The sequence below is a fragment of the Scomber scombrus genome, chromosome 22 (genome assembly GCF_963691925.1).
Source record: "Scomber scombrus chromosome 22, fScoSco1.1, whole genome shotgun sequence".
Lineage (NCBI taxonomy): Eukaryota > Metazoa > Chordata > Actinopteri > Scombriformes > Scombridae > Scomber > Scomber scombrus.
The window spans coordinates 9,579,946-9,597,106 of NC_084991.1; the positions used below are offsets into that span (position 1 = coordinate 9,579,946).

The following is a 17,161-nucleotide window of genomic DNA, read 5'->3' on the forward strand; positions in this document are numbered from 1 at the left end:
AGTAAAAAGCTTTAGCACTTTAGCATTAAACAACATATTTAATTGTATTAACCACAGTCCATATTAATGTTTCAGAATTGACTTTTGATGTTTTAAAGTAAAAAGAGTGGCTGAAGGATTAGAGATCACCTTATCGACAGGATTTGTTAATTAAACTTGGCAGTGAAAGTGTGAAAATTCATCAGCACTGAAGTAAGCTTAGTACAATGATATCTGCAGTGTCTTCCCAGCAGGGCAGATACTTGTTAAAATGCTTCAGTTTATGAGATTTCTGGAGTCTTTTGGTTAATAAATTCTGCTGGTACATGATCAACAATACGCCCTCATGTGGTAGCATGAAGAAAAATGTCCTCATCCCAAAACATCCGGTTTTGATGCTCAAGTGCACAGCAGGTAGTGCAGTATCTATGAGCAACAGTGTATTAAGTTAAAACTTTTTATAAATGAGTCAAAAGGTTTTAAAAATATGCATCTAAAATATTCCCTCCTCTGGAAAACAAGTCTTTGCTGATCAATCATTACGTAGGACATTTTTTTTTCACAGTGCGTATTCTTGTGATAGTCTTTGAACAGATTGCAAAATACCGTGAACACAAAAGGAATAATTATTGCCGTCTCTTCCCTTTTAAAGACGTTCCCTACAAACAGTGTCGTGTTTACCGTGGGACTGTAAAGTAAAAAGAAAAATCAGAATTAACGAGGACGTTCATGTTCAGTTCCACAGGACCTTCAAAGGATAAGTAGTTTTATAGGTCTGCTTCACAGAGCGAACAGAGGACAAAGTACATATTTCCTTTGCTCCCTGTTGACATTTTGGAGACTGAAGATCCATTGAAATATTCTGAGCTTTACTTGGGCTGCGCAAACAACCACAAGAAGATAATGTTAATACAATTTATTCCAAAATGAGATATCTATCGGAACAAAAGTGAGACCCTCTCTCAGAAAATGATGGAGGGAAGTACTTTGGAAATGAAACTTTTAATTTAAATTCTCCATAGCTGCCCACAAAGCGTTTTAGAAGATAGCAGTGATTTGGAATATAAAAGAATAAAATACTATTCATTCTTCCGACTGTTGTAAGATTGGCCTGATCCTCGTGCCCACTCAGCCTGTGTGTAACCATAGCTGCAGTCATACAGAGTACCATGAAGCAACTTTGCGACTAAATTGCACCGTCTTGGCCGCCGAAAGACTCCGTCTGGATGAAACCTCGTCACAGGAACTCGATCTACAGCCATTCCAGCGGACAGCTCGCAGATAATGTCTCTGGCACGCCGTCAGCAGATGCAGAACCCTTTGTGTATGTGTGTGTGTGTGTGTGTGTGTGTGTGTGTTCTGTATGACTCTCACTTTGTTTCTCTGTCTCTTCCTAACTCCCTCTCTCTTTCTGTCCAAATAATCCTCCTGACCACAATTTCCAAAGCCAAGATAGCACTTAAGCAGCGTGCACTCACTGTCCTGGCGCTTGCACAGAGATATCTGTTTCTTTTCATATTTTTGTGTTGAAGACGAGGTGAAAAGAGAGACATGTTTTTTGGGGTTTTTTTTACATTGCTGAACAGGACATCAGATCGATGGTGACAGTGGCTGTAAGACTAACATAACTTGTTTCTTTTCTCTGTCAGGAATTGTGACAGAAGAAATTTTGATGGCATCACGTCTACCGAGGCTGCGTGAGTGGCAGGAGGAGTGGAGACAGGCAGGGAGAAACTGGAGCCTCAAGCTGGATACAAGCCTAAAAAGACCAGATTAATAATAATAATGTCTTACGGATCTCTGGGCTTTTGGGCCTATCTTGTCCTCAAGCCCAGAATCCCCGGCAGGGTCCCTGAGCGGTTGTCGAGGAGACAGGTATTGTTTATCATAATAGTAAACATCTGACAATTCATCATAAGTGATGTTTTTCTTTGGAATAGCAGGCTTCCTACGTGAAAGTGTCCACATACAGTGGGTGAAGCAGCTACACTCAGGGCAGGGAGACAAAATACACCTAAATTAATACATAAAGCAGATTCCAAAAGTATTAATACTTTAGAACGCATGTTTTTTTCAGAATACTTAGTGCGTAGTGTAGGATTAACTCAGGCAGAGCACTGAAGTCCTGCTTGTATTGGCAGATTGGCATCAGCTGTTTCATTCATGCTTCACAGTCACTGACTCATTCACAGCTGCTTAACTATCAGCTGACTGGTAATATCCAATCATATTAATGCAGGTTTTTTTAACTGCCTGATAACCTAAAGTGACACAGCTACCCCAGTGTTTGACTTAAATAAGACCTAATGATAATGTGTGTGTTTATTAAGGGCAAATTAGTTTAGTCTGACTGTATAGCCATTTAGTATGTGGTCAAGCCCTTGATACAAGTGTCTCTGGCTGAACTGCAGTAGTGTAGATGTCCACACACTTTCTGTAGCTTTGAAGAGTTAATGTTCACTGGTGTTTTTTGAAAGTGTTCGGGCTGTTGACTTGAAATTTTACCCCAATAAAGAAGTTCAAAGAAGTAAGAAGTTCAAAGTGTAATAATAAATGAAAATATGCAGTACATTATAATGATCCAATGCCTATTACAAACTCTGATCTCTAATGATCCGTAAATCCCCCCCGCCCCCCCAAAAAACTGTTTAGTAGTCAGAAATGAAAAGCACAAAGAATAACAATGACTAACAAACAAAAGAAAACCCAATGCACTGTCATCATCATCATTTATAACAAGACCATGTGAGAAACACACGCAGACACAGAGGGGCCAGCCCACTGTCGACATACGACACGCATAATTACACCTCCTTTAAAAAGACAATAGCTGACAAGAGCAAAGCAGCAGAGCATGGGGAATGTTAAAACAACTGACTTTAAAAAGAAGAGTGTGAAAAAAGATGAGAGCGTCCTTTAAAGTAATGAAGTATTACAGATAAAATCATCCAGGATGGTCTCATAATGTCTCTAAAAGTCAATCTCTTGTCTTCTTCTACTTGCCATAGACCTCCGTGTTGAGGCTGGTAAAATCATTCCACTGAAGTGTTGCATTTGACATTTTGTACATAATTAGAGGGTGAAAGACATGCATCAAAGGCCTCGATCCTGTATATCATGTGTGTCTCTGATCCATTAAGACACACTGATGGGTTTAATTTGTTTAGGTCAGACAAGTGCATATGGGCCATCCTGGCACATAACTCCATGCAACTCCAGCAGCTTTTAAGCTTCACCGCAATGTCAGAGGCATTGTTTAGACTATAATACGGCAAGACAAACACATGGTGCTTATATGTGTAATGGGGTAAAACGCATGCTGGAATGCGTAAGAAAATGTGTGTGTGGTTGGGGGGAAATGAATATAGCCCCCTGCACTGTCAAGGGATTATGGAGTGTTACAGATAAAAAACAAAGCTGCCCCAGGGTGAGAGAGTATTTATGACACAGCTAAAAGAAACTACTTTGTAATCAAATTTAATTTACACTGTTCAGAGCATCCTTGAAACCTGACAAAGCTGACAGGGGGAAATTGCTTCCATGTTGAGGAACAACAACGCAATTCCACTTTTGAGCAATTATTGTCCTCGAAGCATCTTGAACCTTTTTGAGAGCAGATGAAGGGAGCACCATATTTTCTGCAATGCCACGCAGCACATAAATGTCTTCAGAAATTATTCCTTTTATGTAAACAGGATTTATGTTTTTGGGGTGTAGAAATACAGATTTGGAGATGTAAACATGTTGCAGATGTGGAGAAATTGGATACACGGCCAGAGCAGAAACGGCTTTGAAATCAGGACCATGAGTAACTAATAAAGCTGAAAAAGGAAAACTTACAAGACCTGCTGCCTCTAAAAGTATATGATTCATCTGTGAATAAATCTGCACACTGACACCTGCAATTGAAACTGCCTCTTATCATCGTGTTACTCATTTATAAGTCTGGAGATTAATGGGACTAAAAAACCGCAGTCTTTTCTCTAAATTGAGAACACCTGCAGCTTCTCTCTCAGCTCTTTTTTGTGTGTGCTACTTTTGCTTTTTCTTTAAGATTTTTATCCTTTACACCTCTATCTGGCATTTTCTTGTTTTTGGGTGCCCCTGCCTTCATGTGTCTGTACTCAATTGTTACTGCAGAGGGAGACAAAGCATTAGGGAAGTACTGTCAGACCTCTCTGGTTTGGGTCAAGCATGTCCTCCTCACGCCAACATTTTGTCTTTCATGTCATGAGAATAGCAGCTGTGGTATGCTTTACCCCCAGCGACTCTAACATTGTGCTCTTATAAGTTTATAATAGAGGTTTCATCATCAGTTTGCATTCTGATGGCTCAGTTTTGTGTTAAATGCTTTAATGAATATTTAGAGGCATTTGTATTTTGGTTGAGAAAACCATCTTCTCTGATTTCTTTCTTCTTTTCACTTATTTCAGATCCTCTACATGCCCGGCTCAGTAAAATATTTACTGTTCAACCCGAAGTGAGTTTAACATAACCATGTCTCAGCAGTTCCGAGGCACCAGCAAAGTATAATGTGAGTAATTCAGAGATCCTCAAGGGGGCTCTTTACTCCTATGTTTCAAAGTGTACAGGAGGCAGAGCTGTACAGCAGCCTGTCGCTCCCACTGCCCGTCAGTGGTTCCACCATCTTGGTTCCTACCATCGAAATTTCAAAATTTAACCGTCACGTTTGTTCGTGTAAACATGGGACACGTAGCAGCTTTCTCGAAGAATCTCCGATCTTTTAGTGAACATTAAATCAAATTATAATTTTGCCCATTGCTACTTTTTGGGAATCTGTAGTCACAGACTTTTTTGAGTACTGAAAGCCAGTAAAGTACAGGAATTAAAAGGATATTTCCACACTTTATTCCAGCATCCACTAGAGATGCCAGAAATTAGTTTGTATACGCATAAAAGCAAAATGTCACATGTACAAAGGACAGCATGTGTATACTCTCATACTGTCAGATTAAAGTCCTGTAAATGTTTACTTACAAACAGAAACCCGAGCAAGTTATAAATAATTGACAATAAGATTCAAAACCATAATTTCTACCAGTGACTGAATCTTGTTACACTGTAATGTCACACTTGATTTTTTTGGCAACTTTTTTTTTTTTTTTAAACAATTCTAACAATGATTATTAAGTTACTTAAATAATATCCTATGTCTTAAATACAAATTCAATTTTTTAAAAAGGATTTAAGGATTTGTGGGAGAGTGTGTGATGGTCTTTGGGCCCCTGATCCTGCTGTGTAATCCTGGGTTCAAATCCTATATGCTGCATTCTGCCAGAGTATCTTTTAACAAAGGACCCTGAAGCTTAAGTGATGCCTTTTTATATAATCCTGCGGGAGGTCAACTAACAGCAAATTATTTAAATTTATTTTTCTTTTATTATTATTATTTCCCCCAAAAACTTAGAATTATGCATTATTGTAAAAGGAAATGCAGGTAAGGAGCTTCTAATTTGCCCCTTTTCACACTTTTACATAAAGGGTAAATAAAGGAAAGTTGCATTTTCTTTAAAGAAACCTGGTTAGTTATAGATTTAATTGTATTTTTTAATTTATATCACCAGAGACAGTAATTTCACTCCAGCTAGTTTGATCCAGCACAACTTGATTTGATCTGTTCATAATTCATATGTGAAGAATTATTACACTGGGGCTGTGGGAATCGAACATGTGTTACACTTCTGTACGTTTCTATTCCCTTGAAAATACTCTGCCCTTAATGGGTTGGGCCTTAATGTTGAAACACACTAAAAAAAAATCACTCCCACTCTCTCTTCCTCTCTCTCAAACACACACATGCATAAATTGATAAAACCTCTCAACTGGTTTTAGCAGGCTCTAATAGCTCAAATCATTGAAAGTCTGAGAGGAAAAAAAAAACTTTTGTAAGAGTCACATCATGTTAGTGCTGACCTTGCTGATTGAGTTTGCTCACAATCACACGGGTCAGGGCTGGGGTCAGGCCCATGGATCATTTAGTTTAATGGCTGTTTCCTGCCTTCTCAAATGTACGTGCCACATTGTAGGAAACGGGGGAGATGTAATGTAGTATGCAACCATATTATTTACAGGACATAATACAGCAGTGAAAAAAGGGTTGAAAAAAAGGTGTGCAGGAAAAGAAAAGGCAGAAAGAAAAGCACCTATAGTCAGTGGGAAGAAAGAAGAAATGGGAAGAGGGAAAGAGTGAGAAAGCTCAACAGCAAGAAACCGAAAGCCTAGAGAGAAAGAAAGAGATGGTGACAAAGGCAGAAGGAAAGAGCTCTACTAATTTTGTGGCCTGTCTGTGTCACCAGCACCCTGTTGAGATGACAGATGTGCAGATGATGTCATGTAGAAAGGGGATAGGGCGGGAGGGTGGAGCGATTGGAGCGCGGGAGGACAGTCGACAGGCGGAGCCTCGATCTGAGAGAGGGACAGGGGAGAGAGGAAGGGAGGGAGAGAGGGAGCAAGACTGTGGCAATCCTTCATTGCCCTGCAGTCACGCAATTATTCAGTTTTCACAAGATGTGACTCAGTATAGATTAGAAAGTGAGTGCTTTCCAAAAAAGAGCTACTAGAGCTTCTCAGCAGCCCTCGCTTTTAATTTAGTAATTTCTGCATGCATGCGAACAGTACCGGTTCGGGGGGGGGGATGTCTGCATTCGCCGCGCCATCGTCATTTTGCGCTACAGAGGCAACAAATATGCTGAACTGGTGGTTTTTAGTTGCAGGACCTCTCACAACGCGCAGCCTCTCCAAACCACACAGGCCATTGGAGCTATAATTTACTTAGTGCAGTCATTGCTGAAGTTTACCCTCCCATCCCCTGACCAGCCACAGCATAAGAACCCAATTGTTCTCGTGGTCTGCAGTGACAATGGCTGTTTGTGGTCATCCAGAGAAAAAGAAAGTGAGAAAGAGAAAGGGATCGAAGAGGGGAGAAAGTAGACCCATGCGATCCAGTAATTTGTACTGTTCTCTGCTAAAGATATAGTCAGGGTCATGCTCCGAGTGGGGGGTCAGGGTGACCACCGAGCCCCGCCGGGATCGCCTCAAGGACACCATTTTTTCCCAACAGTCTGCCCCACGTCAGGGCTTTAACCCATCCGAGCCTCCACCGGCTCGAGCTGTGGGCTTTTTTAGCTTGCGTGCATTTCAGCAGCGAGCTTCCCAGCCTCCTCTGCCCCCCACCTGCGCCCTTTCAGGCCAATTGTGCTGGCATGGCAGAGGGAGAAATTGAATGAATTAGGCAGTCGGATGTTGCCTAATGGTTGTACTGCACAAATGCAGCCATTCCTGGCATTGTTATGTGTTCGAGTGAGACTGAGAGGGATTGTGCTCTTCGGTCCAGCGCAGGAAAGCAGCTAATAAGTGAGACAACCTGTGGGAATGGGCCCAAACCAAAAGAGGACTGAGGCAGTTTTTTCCCCCCCTTCTGTATTTCTGTAAGCTTAACTTTTAAGGTCTGCTTTTAAACAGTATTGATGTGCAGTGACAGACAACAGTCCAGTCATTGATTCAGTGATTCAGTCATGGTTGAACACGTGGCAGCTCTGCATTTAAAGTAACCCAAAACAAGATAAACATCATGTGAAAAATATAGCACTATAGAAAAAAAATAGATCATGTTCTCAGGCTATAAAACAAGCATGATACAACATGTAATACACAAAATAAGCCTTGTGGGCACAGTGCAGCTTTAAAAGCAGATAAGACACTGATACGTGTACAGGTCTAGAGTTACTGAAAGATCAAATCAGATGTAAATTACACTAAACAATTAGGAACATATGCTCTTCTCAGTAAGCTACAGGAAAAGCTCTTATCCTTTATTCATTTTCATGATTTCCTTAAAAAAATATTCAGCGCGTGCCATTCCTAGAAGAGATTATGAAAAGAGTTACAGAAGCTTTGAGGTAACTTAGATGGGGACGATGGCCCTCGTGTATCTGCTGCACGTGCAGCAGCCAAACTGAGCTTCTTAGGAGTTTATCAAACTTTATACACTAAGAGTGAGTGTTTAGAATGAGATTTCCATCATAGGGAGTGAGTGGAAATGGTGACGGTCAAAAGGTCAGCGGCCTTAGATGAGATATCCCGGGCCTGAGCGGCGCGATCGATCAAATGTTTTTCACGGTGCCATAGGTTGGGTGTGGCACTGCAGTGCAGCAGGTTTTTGGGAACTGGCCGAGTACCATCCAAGGAGAGGAAGGAGCAGCAGCAAGAGGGGTTGGGGTGTGGGGGCGGGGGACGGCGGTTGTCGAGGGGAGGTGGGGGAGAGACAGCAGTTTGGCCCCTCACAAAGCCGCCTCCCACTTTTTTCCACGCATCTCCCCTCTCCCGCCTTCCCTCGCCTCTCCTCTTCTTCCTCCCCGAAATCGCTCTGTCCTACCCTCTGCCGCCGCCGCCTTGGTGCGCTCCATGCAGAAGGATCTGTGTCTGAGAGCAGTGGCCTGAAATAAAACTAAGAGGAGCCCTGGGCGGCGGAGAATGCTAGCTTTGTCTCAGTTGCCATCCACACTGTCTGGAGACATGGTAGGAAAGAGCTCAGAGAGAGTGTCTGATTGCAAATTAGCAGTGCCAAACGGAGCGCCCTGGCCACCTCCACAAAATTCAGCCCCCTTTCTCCTCCTCTCTCTCCTCTCCTCTCCTTCTCATACGTGTCACTTGTTCAAATTATGGATAAAAAAAAAAATGTAATCAAGAAAGCAAATACTTTTCTCTCATCAATACTTTTTTCCCCTAATCGATCCGAGTGAGAGATTGAATGTGTGTGGAAAGTGAATAAAATGAAAGATTTGATGAGTGTTCAGTGCAGAAGTCCATCGAGACACAAAGTTTTGGATAATAAGTGCTTAACATCATATCTATATCCATCAGCAGCACTAAAATCTCTTAATTTACTTGAGCTGATATTTAATTTTACTGCAAGATTTAGATTTTTCTGTGTATTCATCTTAAAATGTGACGGTGCTGCTGCATTCCTTGGAACTTTTTGTAAAGTCCACTTCAGTAACCGGAGGAAGAAAATGAACAAAAACAGCAACATTTAATAAACTGTTGGTTGCCACATTGTAGGTTTTATTTCTGCAGTATGTTAATTTACACAATTGAAAACACAGTGAATAACATGACTGTAGAAGACCTGAAACAGTCACAAGAGGAGAAAATCAATTTAAACCAAATAGCAGATTGCTTGATTAAAAATAAATGTGTTTGCAAAAATATACATTACTTTAATAAGTACCTGAAAACAATGTATTTGTACATTAAATCAAATGACAATGAACACATATTACATTTTAAGTATTTAAGTTTAAGTATTACATCAGCATACATCTGTATGTACTATAATGTGTGCTGAATCATATCTAATATATATTAATAAAATGAGCCATTCAAAGTTTTAATACAAGGCTTCTATGTTTATATCAAATATAGACAGCTGCATTAAAATGTGTTTTGTCAACTTATATAAAGTCAAAGAAAAATCATGTATGTTAGTGAAAAAAAATCTACAATGTTTGAAAAAAAATCTTTTTCTATATAAAGGTTATGACATATAGTCTGATTTTAATTAATTACACACTGATAATAATGTTCTCTTATTTGGAAATATTTATTGAGCTTTTTATTGTTTTATATATGAAAAGGGTAATTTATTTGACAGTGATTATTAAAGTGAACACACAGCTTGTATTTATGAAACAGTCTATCTAACCAGTGGACCACCCAGCCTTTTAACACTCTGCTTTATTGTACTTTAAAACATTGTGAATACTTTACTGTGTGTGTGTGTGTGTGTGTGTGTGTGTGTGTGTGTGTGTGTGTGTGTGTGTGTGTGTGTGTGTGTGTGTGTGTGTGTGTGTGTGTGTGTGTGTGTGTGTGTGTGTGTGTGTGTTATCATCACATCAGGAGACGCTCCATCAACATGAACTTGAATCACCTTTTAATCCCTGTAAGCTATAACCCACATGCTCAGCCCATATGAAGCCGAAACTGTATGAACACACACACACACACACACTCCACTCCTATAGTATCTCTGTGCCGATGGATATATGTGTACTTTACACAGAGTCAGGTCACTGAGTGCAAATGTAATATCATCTGTCAATAACAGATTTACCACCACTCAATACAATTGGCTGGTGGATGTGCAGGTTCACACTGTGACTCAAGCTTCGGCACCTTTGAACAAAAATCTAAAAACACACAAATAGTGATCTGAACTCGAACAATGTTATAAAGTAGCACATATTCAACTGAGCAAGAGAGCATTGCTTTATCGGTACATCATTACTTTTTAGTTTCCTTTTCTTTCACAGATTATTGCAACACATTAAACCAGTTCATGTTTTTACTGCATGTTTTAGCTTTTATATTTTAAAGAACAGTAAAGCTCATAAATGAATCGACCTAAAATCCACCAACAGGGGATTTTAAATTAATTTGTTAATTTAATAATTTACTTATTCACTACTTATTCACCAATTTACATCACAGTATTTCTTGGTGAAGGAGTGTGCTCATAAACATTCCAGGGAGTCTGTATGAAAAGTTAATTTTTATCCCTGCCTCTAAAGACTGTTATCCTTCAGGCAAAATCAGATGCACTTTATTTAACATTCACTGTAAATTCTGCCTTGAATTTTTAAATTATGACTCTGCAGGAGTGTAGCCTTACATAAAAATGGAGTGAAACATTTATTTTTCTCTGTGCATGTTGTCTTTTATTATTTCTTTTTATGTCTTTATTCTGCTGAAATTTTATTAAGTGGATTATGAGCTTTTCTATCTATCCATCTATCTATCTATCTATCTATCTATCTATCTATCTATCTATCTATCTATCTATCTATCTATCTATCTATCTATCTATCTATCTATCTATCTATCTGCCTATCTGCCTATCTGTCTGTCTATCTGTCTGTCTGTCTATCTAACTTAAAATTACTTTTACTGTTTCTATACAATAAAATACTATCAATTATAAAGTATTTTTTTATATGTTACATTGTGTATTCCCATCTACTTAAATTAAGACTCCCAACCAGTCTAAGGCATAAAATGTAGTTTCATGTTACCCCATGTGTCCGGGTTTAGTCATTATATAATAACTTTTTACACTACAAATTGGTCCTTTACCAGCTCTGGTTTCCCTTATCGCCACAGCAAGATGCAGCTGATTAATCAATAAAGTGTCTGTGAGGCAAATCAACAAGTCTGGGCTTGCCTCAGGTCACCTGTGGTGCCTAACTGGATGATAACTAGACCTTCATTAACTTAGAGAGGGGAGAGGACCGACTGGAGCTCATTAACGCAGGCAAACAGGTGTGAGAAATGCACTTTTAAAGAAGGTATGACTGTGTTTTCTTAGCAATAAAGAAAAATTAATGACCTACAAATCTACACCTGTATTGAGAAAATGGACTAAGTTGTATTTAAATGTGTTTTTGCTGTTATCAAAGCTCCTTTTATCACTATCGGAAGGTGATACAGCCGAATGTGGAGTTAAGGATTCATTTAGTTATTGCTGTGTTTCTTTTACACTATGTTTCGTACTTGTTTGAAATGTATAGCCTGTATTACAGCATGAAAAAGACTTTCTAGCTAAACCTGCTGTTAAAAATGTAAATGAGGCATATGAGTAACGAAAAAACGCCAAATTATTTCTAAAATATCGCCAAAAATTGGAGTAGAAGTCTGTGCTCGACGCAGAAATTGTGACTTTAAAGTGACCTTGTCGTACTTTATTGTATTTTTAATCTCTTCTAATGTCGGTGTATTACTCCTTTAATATCCACACACGACAATGAAGTGCGGTTTATAATTTCGCAGCTGTACTGGGCTATTTTCAGCCCAAAATAAGCCTCTAAAATGAATAATAGGGTGCAAATGTGTTTTTCACAAGGCTGACATCAGGTAAGTCACAAAGGCGAATAGTGCTTTTTATATTCGCGGAGGGGGCAGGAGGGGGGAGTGAGGCAGCCCTTAATAATCAACACAGCCTAGTTTTTGCAGATATTTGAATGTGATGTGCCTTTTCTTTTTTTTCCTCCTTTTTTATGTGCCTTTAGCTGACATTAAATAAGCAGCGCGATAGTGCAGGCTGGTTGTATAACGGGGCTTCACCTCAGCTGAACTTGACGCATCTGGCAGCGCAGGACGCACGGCGCAGTCTGCACAGCCTGCGTGTCCCCGTTGAACCGAGCTGGATGGCCGCGGAGACAGACGCAGAGAAGGGGGGAAACGCATCTTTTTTTCCTTTTTTTAATGGTCCGGAGACCGTCTCTTAATATATCCGACATGACGACTTTCCCTACTCGACAGCCTGCAAATATTGTCGCCGTGTGCTTTTTTTTTTATTGTCTGGGTCCAGACACACAGCAGAAGGCACCGTCTAGGAAATATTAAAGTTGGACACCCCGGAGGAAGAGACCATACAACTTGAACTTGAGACCTATCGGTGCGTAGTCTTCATTTCAGCCGTTTCTCTTTGTGTGGCGATTTGTGTGGATTTACATTTCCGTAAAGTGCGTAAAATATGACAACGAGCACGGACCTGCTAAGCGTAGCTCGCAGCGGTATATATTTCCTGGGTCAGTAGATATTGACACTGTTGTGACTGAACCGATCCACAGTCCATATGACGGGGAAGTTTTTCAGGGTGCTTAAATCAAGCGCTTATTTCGGAATAACAGTTTAACAGCTTAACATAATTTTCTGCGAATTTGAGAACAAGCCCCAGACATCTCCTTGTCTTAACACGGAGATGAATTGGTCCGCCAGACTGTAAATTCTCCTTCGCAATACAAGAAAAAGAGGTCGCCTTTTCGTGCCCTAGTTTCCCCTCACCAGAGGCATAATCTTTCCCTTTGTTGTCCCCGATGCAAACACAGATAGGCAGCAGGGCAGATCACGTCAATCCAGAGGAAAAACATCAGCGCTCTCCAAGTGGGCAATTTGTAGGATTTCAGTAAAAACGTGCGTTTAATTAGAAAAAGCGGCGTCTCCCGAGCTGTTCCCCCTGACATAATCAGTGTATGTAAGACACGAGAACATATGGTGGAGCTGTGCGGTTTCCCCTGATGTGTCACTGTGGTTTCCCTCAGAGAAGTTTTTGATGAAATTAATTCACTGAAATCTGAGAGGAGCTAACTCAGCAGTAGCTGGGTGTATTTTTAATGGTTAAAAGGCCTGCATAGGCTTTCTATATGCTTCCCAAGTCTATAGCAAGCTTCTTTAAAAGGCTATGATATATTTAAAAAATGATGGAAATTCATGATCCTTTGAGGAAGTTAATTGAGGATGTATGTAATAATATTAATTTGATAATAAATGTGAGTTATAAAACTGGACAGGCACTACAGTAACTACATTAATCTGGTAGGACATTTTCAGCATTAAAGAACAAACCAAATAAATGATTAAAGGTGAGTAGAAAGTTCATTTTGTTGCCTAAATTCGTCCCACTTGTGGATATGACTAATTCATTGATACAAATGTACATTTCCCCAAAACTAATCAATCTGAGCCATTATCTGGCTCCAAGCAACTAAAGCAGAAATCTAACAGTACATTTAAGATTATAGAAAGTACTGTACTAACTATGCATTACAGTCACATCATTTTTTACTGCGTGGAGACACACTTTTAATTCGTCCGGGCCCTGCCATGCGGCGCTTTTCGACATACTGCATGTATTTGTGAGATTCAGACATTGTCTTTTTTTAGCTTGTCTGAGATCACGCCACAGATATTGTTCATGCCTGAGATAACTGCTGCACACACCGGGCACCTTAAAGCTAAGTACAAGTCCAAAAGATTAAAGTGGCACTCACAGCACACTTAATCAGTTTATTTTATGGGATTGTTTGTCCTTATCGATCATCTCTGGCATCCCACACATCTGCCCATGTATTTTGCTTCATGTGTGTGTGCGTGTGTGTCTATGTGCGTGTGTGTGTTTGTTCTCAAGGCTTCGTCTGTAGGCTGGCCGGCCGGCCGGGCAAGATTCTGCTCATACTGGAGTGTCAGTCGAAATTGCAATGCAGCAGTGTTTCCCAAGAAAAGATCTGCGTTGGCTGACAGAAACTTGGTGTTGTGCTGTTACCACACTCTCTCCCTCTTCGTGTCTCTTTTTTACCAGACTCTTTCACAGGAAAGAGGAACAGAAATACGCACAGGTTCAGCTTGACCTTTTGGCCGCAGCCCTCAGTCACAAACAAGCTCTCTAATATGATGTATTAGTGGCCCTGATATTGCATGTTTATAGAGCGCAGTCACCGCTATAAACAGGAAAATGCCATTGTGCCTTCGAGAAAATGGAGCAGTTACACAGGTGGCCCTCAGACAATGGACCTGGGCTCATTTCTCCACTGTGAGTCAGTGTGACAGCAGAAAGCACATGGCTGCAGAGTGAAAATTGGCGCGATTACGGTCTGATTTAGCCTGCCACCCCGTAGCTCAGAGCCCTGTTGTGGGCCATATTGGCAGTGGCCAATATGGAGAAAAGGAAGAGGGCTTGGATTCACCAAAATGTTACTCTCATTTGCTTTCAGAGCAGCTTCGTCCTCCCTCCCACTTTCCCCTCCTGCTCTCTCATATCTCAAGCAATTGATTGAAACCCTAAACGACAAAATCAGGCTGAGCGCAATCCACCCTTTCTATGAATAGTGGACTGGAAGTAATGGCGATGGGGTGTGTTGTTTCTTTAAGGGCATTTCAGGTCAGAGGGCGGGAGGTGGCGGGGTGGGGGGGGTTTCAATGTGCACGGCTGATACTGCAATGTGGCGTGTTCTGCTGTCCCATCCTGTTCAGCGCTGTGTGACAGAGGCAACAGAGACTCCTGTCACTCCCTAATCAGGTCATCTGGCGTTTTGAGAATGCATGCACATAGCTGCTTCAGTTCCTGCCTGCGAGGGGACTTAGAAGGTGTTTTTTTCCTCGCCTTTTAAAAGACACATCATTTTTATTTATTGTGCGAACCCGAGACACCTTGTCATTTTCTAATCTGCACAGATGGATGATGTATTAACAGTAGGAGCAGTGGGCGTCTGTCACCGATTATTTCATGTGTGTTTTTTTTTCTTTTTGGTATTATTAATGTGGCGGGCCTTGAGCTGACAGTGTGTAGAGTGTAGCTAGTGTGTGTTTTCTAAAGTGTTTGTGTGCAACAACTATCAGTGTCTGTGCATGTTTGTCACCCCGGTGTGTTTCTGCTGTCCCCAACCAAACACTTCACGTTTTAAATCTCTACGCATCTCAGTGCAGGGCATTTAAGTGCTTGACCTAATTTCTCTGGCAGCGAAGAATCCACTAGTGAAGGCCTTCCTCTGTGTGTATTTGTGTGTGTGTGCGTATGTGCGCACGCGCGTGTTGCTCTGGGTGTTTCCTCCTTGCCTTTCTAACAGGAAGCTGATGTGGAGTTCAACTGAGGACAGGGAAAAGGCCTTTTCTTTCCACTGTGAATCATTTGAGAGAGAGAGAGAAAAAAAAAAAAAGAAAAAAAAGAGAGGGGAGAAAAAAAAGGAAAAAAAAGAGACCAGGCCGCTGCATTGATTCAGCCCTCTGCAATCTGGCCTGCCTCTCTCTCTTTCTCTCGCTCCCTCTCTTTCATTCTCTATACCTTATTGTCTATTTCAGCTTTTTATGTTGTTGTTTTTTCCGTTGTATTTCTAGTTCTACCGATGTAGGATAGACAGCAGCGTTCTGGAGGGAATCGGCGGGTTTATGGAGAGTTCACGAGTCTTGTGAGAAGATGGGGAGAAGGGAGGGGGGGGGGGGGGGGGGGGGGCAAAGGAAAGGAGAGACCAAAAGCAAATGAAGCAGAGCTCTGTGCAGGTTCTTCCGGTTCAGTTTTAACATACCCACAGCAAAAAGAGGCTCTCTGCAGTATGTACATAGGAGGTAAAACAACAACAAAACAAAACATAAAACACCTACATAATCTGTACCACCGGCTTTATGAAGGCCAGTGTGGAGCCGCCGTACTGAATCCTGAATCCTTTTGTATTCTTTAAATCTGTTCATGGAAAGAACAAATTGCTACATTGCCAACGTTATAAATAGCGGATAAACGGCTAAGATATTACATTTCCTGGCACGGCCGCAATACTAAAAGAGCAAGCAAGGATGATGAAAGCTGTTTGGATGCATAATCTTACTCAAAACTGTGATCCCATTTTGGGTCAAAATGGGATGCATGCAAACATTTATTAGGTTTCAAGGTTACCAAGGTAGAATGTCTTTTTGAGACGTTAAATCCAGCCAGACCTGGTGGACCATCGTGATCTCTAATTGTGGCTAATGTCGTCTTTGGGAATTTGTTTACTTTTTGGCATTTTTAGGAAGGTTGGAAGAACAGAGAAATTATAAATTGTTAGTGAAACCACTGACTCTTACATGTACTCACAAAATCACTGTGTGAAAGCTTGAATGCAGTCAGACATAGTGCTGCAGCAGCAAAGCAGAAATATTCACGAAAGCATGTTGGGCAGAGAACAATGAAGAAGATCCGCTGTTTTTTCTAGTTAACTGCAGTGGAATCAGGAGGTGATCTTCTCCTCTGTCTTTACTTGTTCAGAGAACTACTCATCACTACAACAGAAGTGCTGACTTGTTAAGTTAAGCCTCCCCTGTGCCCGGGTGCCTTGAGCCTGCCGCAGACCTTCAGCAGTGTCATGGCCTGTGCTGACTTTGCGCGCCGACCCGCCTGTCGGGCAGAAAGTGAATCAGCGGAGTGTTTTATTGTTGTACAACCTAAACGGACACACCTTCCCGATGTGGAATGACTGCTTTTTCGCACCACCTTCATCTGTGTTGCCCTTAAAACCTCACAGCAAGTAAAAAAACTTTGATTTGTGTGTTGAGTCTGTTTCTGTGTCTGGTGTTTGGTGCAGGGGTGCAGAGGACACGAGCAGACGTGGAAGCAGAAGGCGGCCCCCAGACGCCGAATTACAGGTAAGCTCAAGGTGACGCTAATTTTGTTATATAAATGCAATAAAAATGCATCGGTATTTCTTAATAATATCTATCGAGGTTGGAGACAGACTGCACTCAAATTGTGACGCTCACTCTGGGCATCCTTCCTCCTCTCTTGTGAAACTCTCGAGTGATAACGAGACAGAAAAATAAGGTTTTTTTGTAGCGTCGTAATTATGCAGGCGAGTTAGGG

At 41.0% G+C, this 17,161-nt stretch overlaps 1 long non-coding RNA gene across 2 annotated transcripts in view; it reads left to right on the forward strand.

The window, feature by feature from the left end:
* The first annotated feature begins 11,216 nt into the window (after positions 1–11,216).
* The window catches only part of LOC134004713 (uncharacterized), a 33,012-nt gene continuing 27,067 nt past the window's right edge, over positions 11,217–17,161 (forward strand). The window contains exons 1-2 of one of the 2 annotated variants that reach the window (XR_009927853.1): positions 11,217–11,342; positions 16,887–16,947. This is a non-coding gene — a long non-coding RNA (uncharacterized LOC134004713). Of the gene's footprint in view, positions 11,343–12,068; positions 12,452–16,886; positions 16,948–17,161 lie in introns of those variants that run through there. The other variant, XR_009927852.1, reaches the window with a different exon arrangement.